The 8,966-nt window shown below is 56.0% G+C and overlaps 1 protein-coding gene across 2 annotated transcripts in view; it reads left to right on the top strand.

The window, feature by feature from the left end:
- The first annotated feature begins 7,593 nt into the window (after positions 1-7,593).
- The window catches only part of Axin1 (axin 1), a 37,959-nt gene continuing 36,586 nt past the window's right edge, over positions 7,594-8,966 (top strand). For both annotated transcript variants that reach the window (XM_046440986.2, XM_046440975.2), the window contains exon 1: positions 7,594-7,715. The gene's annotated coding sequence lies outside the window, so the exon portion shown is untranslated. The remainder of the gene's footprint in view (positions 7,716-8,966) is intronic.

Below are 8,966 nucleotides of genomic sequence, written 5' to 3'. Positions count from 1 at the left end.
CCCTTGGGCCCTCTCCCCACATGTCCCAAGGAAGGGTCAGGGGAAGAGACAAAGGAAACCACAGGAGGCAGATGAATCCCACTGCACCACGGACCCAAAAACCGCCCTGGTAGGTCTCTCACGTCAGACTTCACACAGAAGCGGCATCAAAGGCTTTCAACTGGCCCGGGCCCTGGCGTTCTGGCCACCGTGCCTGGGCTCAGCGACAATCCGTGTCAAGTCAGTGTGGTTAAGGAGCATTTTTTTGAGAAGGGGAAAAAAAGCGACAGAAAAAACTGTCCACCTATATAACAGGGAGCAGCCAGCCTAGATGGATCAGACGCGCCAAATCCCATTACTCGGGACTTCAGAGCACAGACCTTGCACGGGCAGCTGCGATTAAGAGCTTGTCAATGGAGCCCCTTTGGAGATCAAAGGGGCCATGCATGTGCGTGTGAGTGTGTGCGTGCATATGTGCAAATGTGTGCATACACGTGTGCATGTGCATGTGTGTGAGCAAGGGTACGTGCTCTGGGGTGACAGCAGAGGGACCCTGTACTGCAGCACAGTGGAGCCTTTGTCGTGTGTCCCCTGCCCACCTTAGCCACCCTCTATGTTGCCCATGTCCTTGCTGTTTCTGTGACATGCATGGGTATATCTGGGGGGCCAGGCACAGGAAAGGCCTGGCCCCTGACACCCATGCCCTCGGAAGGTGATCCTGGCAAGGCCTAGTCCCCTGCCTAGGCTTCCATGTTGTATTTGTGTCTGATCCTTTCCCTGTGTCCTGCCCAGATGGGCCTGCAAAAGCCAGGGTGCAAGCCTGCCTGTGGGCAGGGCTGCGTACAGCCACCCGACCACACTCCTGCTGCCCACAGAGCCTCCCTCTCTCAGCTGGCCTGGCAAGTGCATCCTGGGGGTTCAAAGCTGCTGTTGATGCGATTGTTAGGTTATTAGGTAAACTCTGAGAAGCAAATCTTTTAATCCACTGTGGCTAATCCAGTGCACTTTTGTTTGCCACGACAGATTCTACAGCAACAAAGGGGCTGGAGGGACCCCAGCATACATAATCACATACTCAGAACTTGGCCGCAGTGGCCATAGCGTTCCTAGGCAGCCGAGAGAGACATCTTGGGACAGCAGTGTAGAGGGCGGCAGCCTGGAGAGGCACGGGCAGAGGAGGGGCTTAGGCAGGTTGATGATACTGGCAGCTGCCTGCCTGGGTGACATCTCCTCACCACCACAAGGATGTCCCCTGGTCACCAGCTGCTGCTTCCTGGGACTCTGCATGTTTGGAACTCACTGAGATGAGGGAGGTGGAAGAAAAATGACAACAAGGGTGCAAGGGCACCCAGACCCTGGAAAGGCCTGTGTGGACAGAGGCCGTCAGGATGGGGAAGGGTGTCCAGCGAGGGAACTGCAGGGGTCTGTGAGCAGGACGGCAGGTGTGCCCAAGGTGAGAACAAGTGGTGTGAGGCTGTCAGGGAGATGTAATTTTAGCTGAAAAGGCCCTCGGAGGTCATGCCCCCACCAGAGGACACCATCTGTCCTGGGGAAATGGCCCTGGGGCTGAGAAGAGGCCCTTAGCTCTCTGAGGACATATCTGAGACACCCGACTGGACCAGGTCAACTATAGTCTTCCTCAGGCCACTCAGGTCTATCCCTGGAGGATTATACAGAGCTCTGTGGGTGAGGTTGGGTCAGGACCCTCACTTTTCCAATAAGGACTCTCCAGTTGAGAGGTCTCTGCCCTCGCCAGACACAGGCAGGCTTTGGGCCAGTGGCCACCCCACCAATGTCACTGAGGCTCCAGAGTTGGAGTTACTAGGCGTGCCAGCACGTTGCTCATCTCCTCCCTCCAGGCACTTCTGTCCCCCAGATACATCACTGAGGTCAGAATACTTTCAAAAGGCAGTGTGGGGGGACTCCCCTTAGAACAGCAGTGGTCAGCCTCTAGTCAGAGGGTGTGGCCAGTACCCTAGGAGGGAGACTGCTGTGGGACCCATGGAGGTGGGATAGAGAACTAGCTGAGCCCTACCCTGGTCTGGTACCACTGTTTTCCTGTTGGCCTTGGTAGCCCAGCTCTTAAGACCTAGGGCCCATAGGGACTTGGGGTGCTGTGTCAGATCTGCTGGTGTGGGAACGTGAGTTTGCTTGCTCCAGGGGGAAAGCATGATGCCAGCCTACTGGGCCTGGGACAGATAGTAGCTCTGGACTCTGAACCAGAGGGGATGAGCAATGACTTCAGCAGGAGCTTCTAAAGCCATGCCAGCAAGACTGATTGTCCACTCTTCACCTGGCATGTGTCCTGGGAGCAGGAACCTTCAGGGTTACCCATTGCTGCAGCGACAGTCGTGTCAATCCTTATTCATAGTTTCAGTGCTGGAGCCGGATTGTGTGAGCCTGCTTCTATCCCCCAGCCCCAGCTGCTAGGCTGTCCAGAGGCAGAGAACTCTAACAGCAGGATGGTGCAAAATGGTGGCTGGGAAATAGCCTGGAGGCAAAGGGAGGAAGGGCCCCTCAAGGGCCATGTCAATGCTTAAATGGATGCCAGATGCAGAGTTGGGGCCCAGGGAGGCCCCAGCCCACAGTGACCACAGGAGCAAGGCACCCCAGGAAGCCGAAGGCAGAACACATGTCTCAGGAAGGTGGTGATATCATCTCACCTGTCCCCAGGCCAATGGGGGGCTTGGTATATGATGTGACAGCCACAAGACTAGGCTTGCAACCCTGTTCACCACTACCCACAGGTCAGCTCTGTCCCTCAGGGTATTGCTCCTGTGGGTTAATTCATACTGCTATTAATGGAAAGATGGTGCCTGCTACAGAGGCTTTTTAGTTGTAGCAGTAATATCACTGTGGAAACTTCCTAAGTATAAAGAACAACCCACTCATAACTCTGCTCTTTACTAAAGACCTTATGAGTACCCTGGGATAAGTTCTAAGGTTTCTTGTTGTTGCCCCAGCTCCGAACTGATAGAAAAGACTCAGGGACACCAGGGCCAGGCGTGTGATGTGAAGGCAGCTGGCTGGCAGTCAAGGTTGGCCTTACACTTGGCACTGGAACATCAAAATTCTTCTTTCACAGTGTGTTCAGAACCACAAGTAAAACCACTTAAGATCTTCAAGTGCTTCCTCCCACAACAGGGACCTAATTTGCTTGCCCACCTCCACCTCCCACATCTATGGACTGGGCAATGAGGGCAGGGAAGGGACGGACAGGATCAGGCCAAGCCTGGGACCCCCTCCTCTAGAATGTGATCAGATCTGTCTTCCTTGTCCTCCCCTCTACAGCTGGTATGTGGACACTGGTTGTCTCCCCTCTGCAGCTGCCCTCTTCTGTGTTCGCCCACAGCCAGACCCTCCTCTGAACATGTTCCAGGGGCATCTTAGGTGATTCCCTTCTCTTGTTTATAAATGATCTTCCTCAGCCAAGTGGACAAAGTTCATTTTGTTTCAAAGTATTCCTTTTATGTCTACATCGACACATCTTTTTTTTTTTTTTTTAAACCAAGGATAAACTCAGAGGCACTGGACCACTGAGCTATATCCCCAGCCCTATTTTGTATTTTATTTAAAAATGGTCTCATGGGGCTGGGGTTGTAGCTCAGAAGCAGAGCGCTTGCCTAGCATGTGTGAGGCATTGGGCTCTATCCTCAGCACCACATAAAAAAATAAAATAAAATAAAGGCATTCTGTCCATATATAACCACCAAAAAAAAAAAATTAAAAAATAAAGATGGTCTCACTGAATTGCTTAGCGCCTCGCTTTTGCTGAGATGGCTTTGAACTTGTGATCCTCCTGCCTCAGTTTCCCAAGCCACTGGGATCACAGGCATGGACCACCATGCCCAGTGACAACATAATTTTTGCTTTGAAGGGTTTATTTTTTATTTTTTTAAGAGAGAGGGAGAGAGATAATTTTTTTAATATTTATTTTTTAGTTTTCGGCGGACACAACAGCTTTGTTTGTATGGGGTGCTGAGGATCGAACCCGGGCCGCACGCATGCCAGGAGAGTGCGCTACCACTTGAGCCACATCCCCAGCCCGCTTTGAAGGGTTTTGATTGATTCATGGAAAGCCTGAACAAATGTCAAGGAAATTAATTAAATCTAAGCCTTTACTGGCAAACTCCAGCTCCCCCAAAGGCATTCACATCCAAAAGGACTCTTTCATGAAAAGAGGGTGCCAAGTTCTCAGAAGCAAGGCCCCCAGTGCTATGCCTGTGAAGCAGGCCAGAGACCAACATGCAGAAGACCCTTACCATAATTAAGCAGAAATATCCACCATATTTGTGGCGTGTTAAGTTTCTCTTAGCCTGTCGGAAAGCTTTTTTTTTTTTTTTTTTTTTTTTTTTTTTATTTTTTTAATGTTTATCTTTTAGTTTTCGGCGGACACAACATCTTTGTTTGTATGTGGTGCTGAGGATCGAACCCGGGCCGCACGCATGCCAGGCGAGCGCGCTACCGCTTGAGCCACATCCCCAGCCCTCGGAAAGCTTTTTATCAGCAAAAACTTGTGCAGAGGGCATTGTGGTTGGTAGTTTCCTCTTTTTGTAAATGCCAGGTTTGTAGAAAAAGAAAGAAACTTGTGAAACCTCTGTCTGGTCTCAAGGATGGATCAAACAGCACTTATCATATGAACCTCCCAAGTCCCCCATCAGTGGGTATAAAGTTCAAAGAATTTCTAGACTCATTGCTCAGAGAAAGAATTTTTAGGAAATAGCCCCCTCTGAACCCTGTAGTCAATAAACCTGCTTCCTGAAAATTTCTCAGGTTCCAGCCTCTTCTGTCCCACATCACCTGCCCCTTCCTTCCTCAGTGTCTCTTTAGGCTAGCTCTGAGTAGAGGCCTCCAGAGGTCCCTCCTCTGGTCCTACCTCCACCCCACCCTGTGCCAACACTGTCCCTCACGCTTACACCACAATCTACCCTAGCAGGGCTGCATATTTTCTGCAGGCTTCCTGATTCCCTTCCTGTCCCTGCAGGGCAGGGGCCCCAAGGAGCCGGAGGCCCAAGGGTCCAGTTCTGGTCCCAGGGCTGGGGGACACCCACCACCGTGGGCCAGGAAGAGGATGGACGTGGACTTGACCCCGAGAGCCTGGCCTGGCCGTGGCAGCAGCTCTGTAGAACTGAGGCAAGCACTGGGGCCCTGGTTTGGGAGCGGGGAGGTAGCCCAAGCCCAATGTCTCAGAGGTTCTGCTATTTGTGCAGCCTGCCCAGGACTCCCTGAACTTATAGTGGCCTGCTGGGCCATGAGGGCTATCTACTGCTGACTCAGTGGCCACCCACTGTCCCCTCTAAGCTCTGGGGCTAACTGGGCTGGGAGGGGCTGAAGGAAGCTTCCAGTGCCAGCACTATTGGACCTGGGGGCTATCCTGGCAGTTTATGGGTGAGTAGAACACCCACTGACAGGACCCACTGGGCATAGTGATGGACCAAGGAATGAACCTTGGCAGACTGGGACACTCCAGTAGCCCCTGTTGATGCCACTCCCTTCCTACAGCAACCCTGGGCATCCAGCACTATGCTGAGTCCCCAGACAGTCAGGTAACAGGGGCTAGGCCTGCGATGTCTCTGCACATGCTCACCCCAGGCAGGTGCCACAGGTGGGCAGCAGGGTGGGATGTGGGTTGGTGACTCAAGAGCCCCAAGCCAGGATTTCTGTGCTTGCCTAGAAGCTAACTATGCAGGATAAGGGGCTGGGTATCAAGGATGAACAATATCCAATAGATATGATAGTGGCATTGGGAGAGCATCATGGTGGAAGCATTGAGGTGAGCAAGTGACTAGATGCATTGAGGAGAGGTTGGTAGGTGGGACATAACATCAGGAATGGTCCTGAAATGGTGTGGGCTCCTGGGAGTGCTCAGAGTTTTAAAGCAGAGTGTAGGCCAGGTGATGGCTGTCAGCTAAGGTGTGGGTTGGATGGTGAGCTGTGAGCCTCGGATGTGCAGAAGTGAGCCTGAACTGATTGAGGTTTTATGGCTGTGTAATGAGGGCCCCTGTGAGGTACCAGGCAGACATAGCTCTGTGAAGCACAGCGTCCTGGCTGTCATGGGGTGGCAGACAAAGGGACAGCAATTGCTAGTGCCTATCTCCTCTCCTTGGGAGTGGCTGATGGAGGGCTAAGGACTGGGCAGGGCCCCAGGATTGGGAGAGGCGCTGGTTCTGACAGGATGGTAGTGGAGAGCCGGTGCAGGGGCTGTTGCCAGGTATGGCTGCACATTCCCTTGCCCGCTGTTGAGTGCTTATAGCTGTGGGCCTTCTGTCATGCATCCAGTGGTGGTGGGCAACATGGAGTTGGCCTGTTGAGCTTGGGGGCTCAGACCTGAGATGTCATGGAGATGGGGGTGGCAGAGGACAGGACAAAAGATGTCATGGAGATGGGGGTGGCAGAGGACAGGACATGCAGAAGCCCTCCTTCTCAGGCTAGCCTGGACTAGTGGGACCCTTGGGCAGCAGTGGGAAGGAGAGCCCTTGTCTGAATTTGGATGGTGCCTGGGAGAAATTAAGGCAGAGGGATCTGTGTTTTGGAGCAGCAGTGGCCAACCCTAGACCACAGCTCTGGAGATTTTACCTCCTGTCCAAGTGGCAGCCATCATTTATTGTGTGTCCTCATCCTAAGTCCCTACTGCCTAGGGCAGAGCCACAGTCGACCTTCTGGAGGTTCTGGACAGCAGTGGGTATTAAGAAAGGGAAAATAGGGGCTGGGCTTGTGGCTCAGTGGTAGCACACTTGTCTGGCGTGTGTGAGGCACTGGGTTCGATCCTCAGCACCACATAAAAATAAATAAGATTATACAATTAAAAAAATTAAAGAAAGGGAAAATAAAGGGGCTGGACAGTCACAGGAGCTCATATCCTGATCAGCCCTGCCCTGTCCACGACAGCCCAACCCCCAGGACATCTGCTTTCATAGGCATCTCGCATGCCTTGGGCAGGCGGTGATGGTTCCTGACTTAAGAGCCTCCTGTCCAGGGCCGGCCAGGCAGGCATCCAGCTTCCAGTTCTTCCGGCTTCAGCTCCCTCGCCGAGGGGACTGGAGGCCGGCTGGGCGCGGGCCGGACTCGGGAGCCCTGAATTAGTAGACACCCGGGGCCGCCTTCGATGGTGTGAGTGGTAGAAAAGCTCTGCGACCCGGCGTGCTCACTGCGGTGCTCACATCGGGCCGGCCTTCCGCTCAGCGCAGGCTCCCTGAGGTTGCAGTCCTTGAGACCCTCCCAAATGCACTGCCGCGTCCTGGGGTCTGCAGTTAACCCGGACAGGCCCAAGGCCCGCCTCCTCCTCTGTGCCTGCGGCCCCTCCCCAGCACGAGGCCCCGCCCCTACCACGCCCCACCGCCAGCCCCGCCCCCGCACTTCCGGGCGGCGCCGGCGGGGGCGCTCGGCCTGGGCTTCGGCGCTCTGGGCTCCGACTCCGGCCCCGGCCCCGGCCTCGGCCCCGGGAAGCGATCGCGGCCGTCACCGCCGCCGCCGCCGCAGGAGCCTGCGGGAGTCGGGCGGGAGCCGCGTCCCTGCGGAGCGGGCCTGTGAGAGCGGGCGGCCGGGCCTCGGCGGCGTCCGCGGCCTGCCCGCGCCCGCCTCCGGGCCTCCGGCCGCCAAGCCACCGCAGCCGAGATGGGGTCCGCCGCGGGCCGCGCCCCCGCCGGGGCTCGCCCGCCGCACCGCCGCTGAGCGCATGGGCCGCGCTGCTCCGGGAGCCGGGCCCGAGGCCGCGCCGCCACAGCCGCCGCGCGCCGGTGAGTAGCGCGGGGCCGGCGGGCGCGCTCCTGCGGCGGGAGGGCCTGCCTCCCGCGCCGCCGGTGTAGGCCGCGCTAGGCCGGCGGGCGCGGACCCGGAAGAGGGGTCCGCGGCGTGCGCGCGGGAGGCGTGCAGGGGCCGGGAGTGTGCCGGTAGGCGACCAGGTGTGCGGGCCTTGGGGGTCCGAGGGCGTGTGGGGCGGAGAGTGCGGAGAGGCGTGCAGGTGTGGGGCTGCGGGACGTGCGGGACTGGGAGTGTGCCGGACCAAGTGCGTTCAAGGAGGCGTGCAGGAGTGCGGGCTGTGCAGCCTGGAGGGTGTGCGGAACCCCGAGTTTTCCGGGAGGCATGCAAGAATGCAGGGCGTGGGGGCGAATAGGCTTTCAGGAGTGCGGACTGCGCAGCCCCAAGGGTGTGCGGGGCATGGAGCGTGAAGGGAGGCTTGCGGGATTGTTGGCTGTGCGGATTGCGAGGGGTTGCTAGGCTGGGAGTGTGTGAGGAAGCGTGCAGGAGCGTGGGCTGTGCAGGCCCAGGGTGGGCGGGGCGGGGAGTGTGTTGGGAGGCTTTCAGAAGTGAAGCCTCTGCAGCCTGAGGGAGTGGGGGCTGAAGTGGGCGACTGAGGGGGTGCTAGGAGACTGCTTGGTGTGCTAGAAAGGGCCTTGACCTTGGGTTGTGTGAACAGGAAAGGGAGATGGTCTCTACAGGTGGACATGTGGTTGACATAGTGTGGGATGCCTCCTGTGGTCCCTGGGCCTGGTCCTTGTTTAGGGTGTCTGAGATTCCAAGTAGCTACTGAGGCCAGGGTGTGCGTGGTCCTCCCTCCCCTCACCCTGCCTCCTCCCCCATAAGTAGGAATGGTGCCGCGACCACCACAGGAGGGCACTCTGTGGGTTCAGCCTGTGGTTTGGCTTGTTTCAAAAACCAATTGCTCTGGAGACCATATCCTTTCAGGTTGGGGGCCAAAATACAGATCTCTGTCTTGGGGTTAGATCTTAGATTCTGTCCTCACCACAAAATTTGAATTCAGCCTTCCTCCGGCTCCCACCCCCGCATGAAACCAGAGCTGCACACTTTCAGATTGGCATGAGGACAGTAAGGAAAAGGACACATCAATCCTCTGGGGACTTTTCTCAGCCCATCTCCAAGAGGGATTGTCACTGTACTGTGAAACCTTCTTTTTGCTCATATGCATGTTCCCTGGATCCACAGTCCCTGTTTTAGAAAATATATGCAGCTGGACTCCTGTCTGCCCC

This window comes from Marmota monax, unplaced genomic scaffold, assembly GCF_021218885.2.
Source record: "Marmota monax isolate L192 unplaced genomic scaffold, Marmota_monax_Labrador192_F-V1.1 WCK01_AAM20220418_F8-fsc00035, whole genome shotgun sequence".
Taxonomy (NCBI): Eukaryota; Metazoa; Chordata; class Mammalia; order Rodentia; family Sciuridae; genus Marmota; species Marmota monax.
The sequence above is the reverse complement of the archived record's forward strand: the minus strand, read 5'-3'. Positions and strand labels throughout refer to the sequence as shown.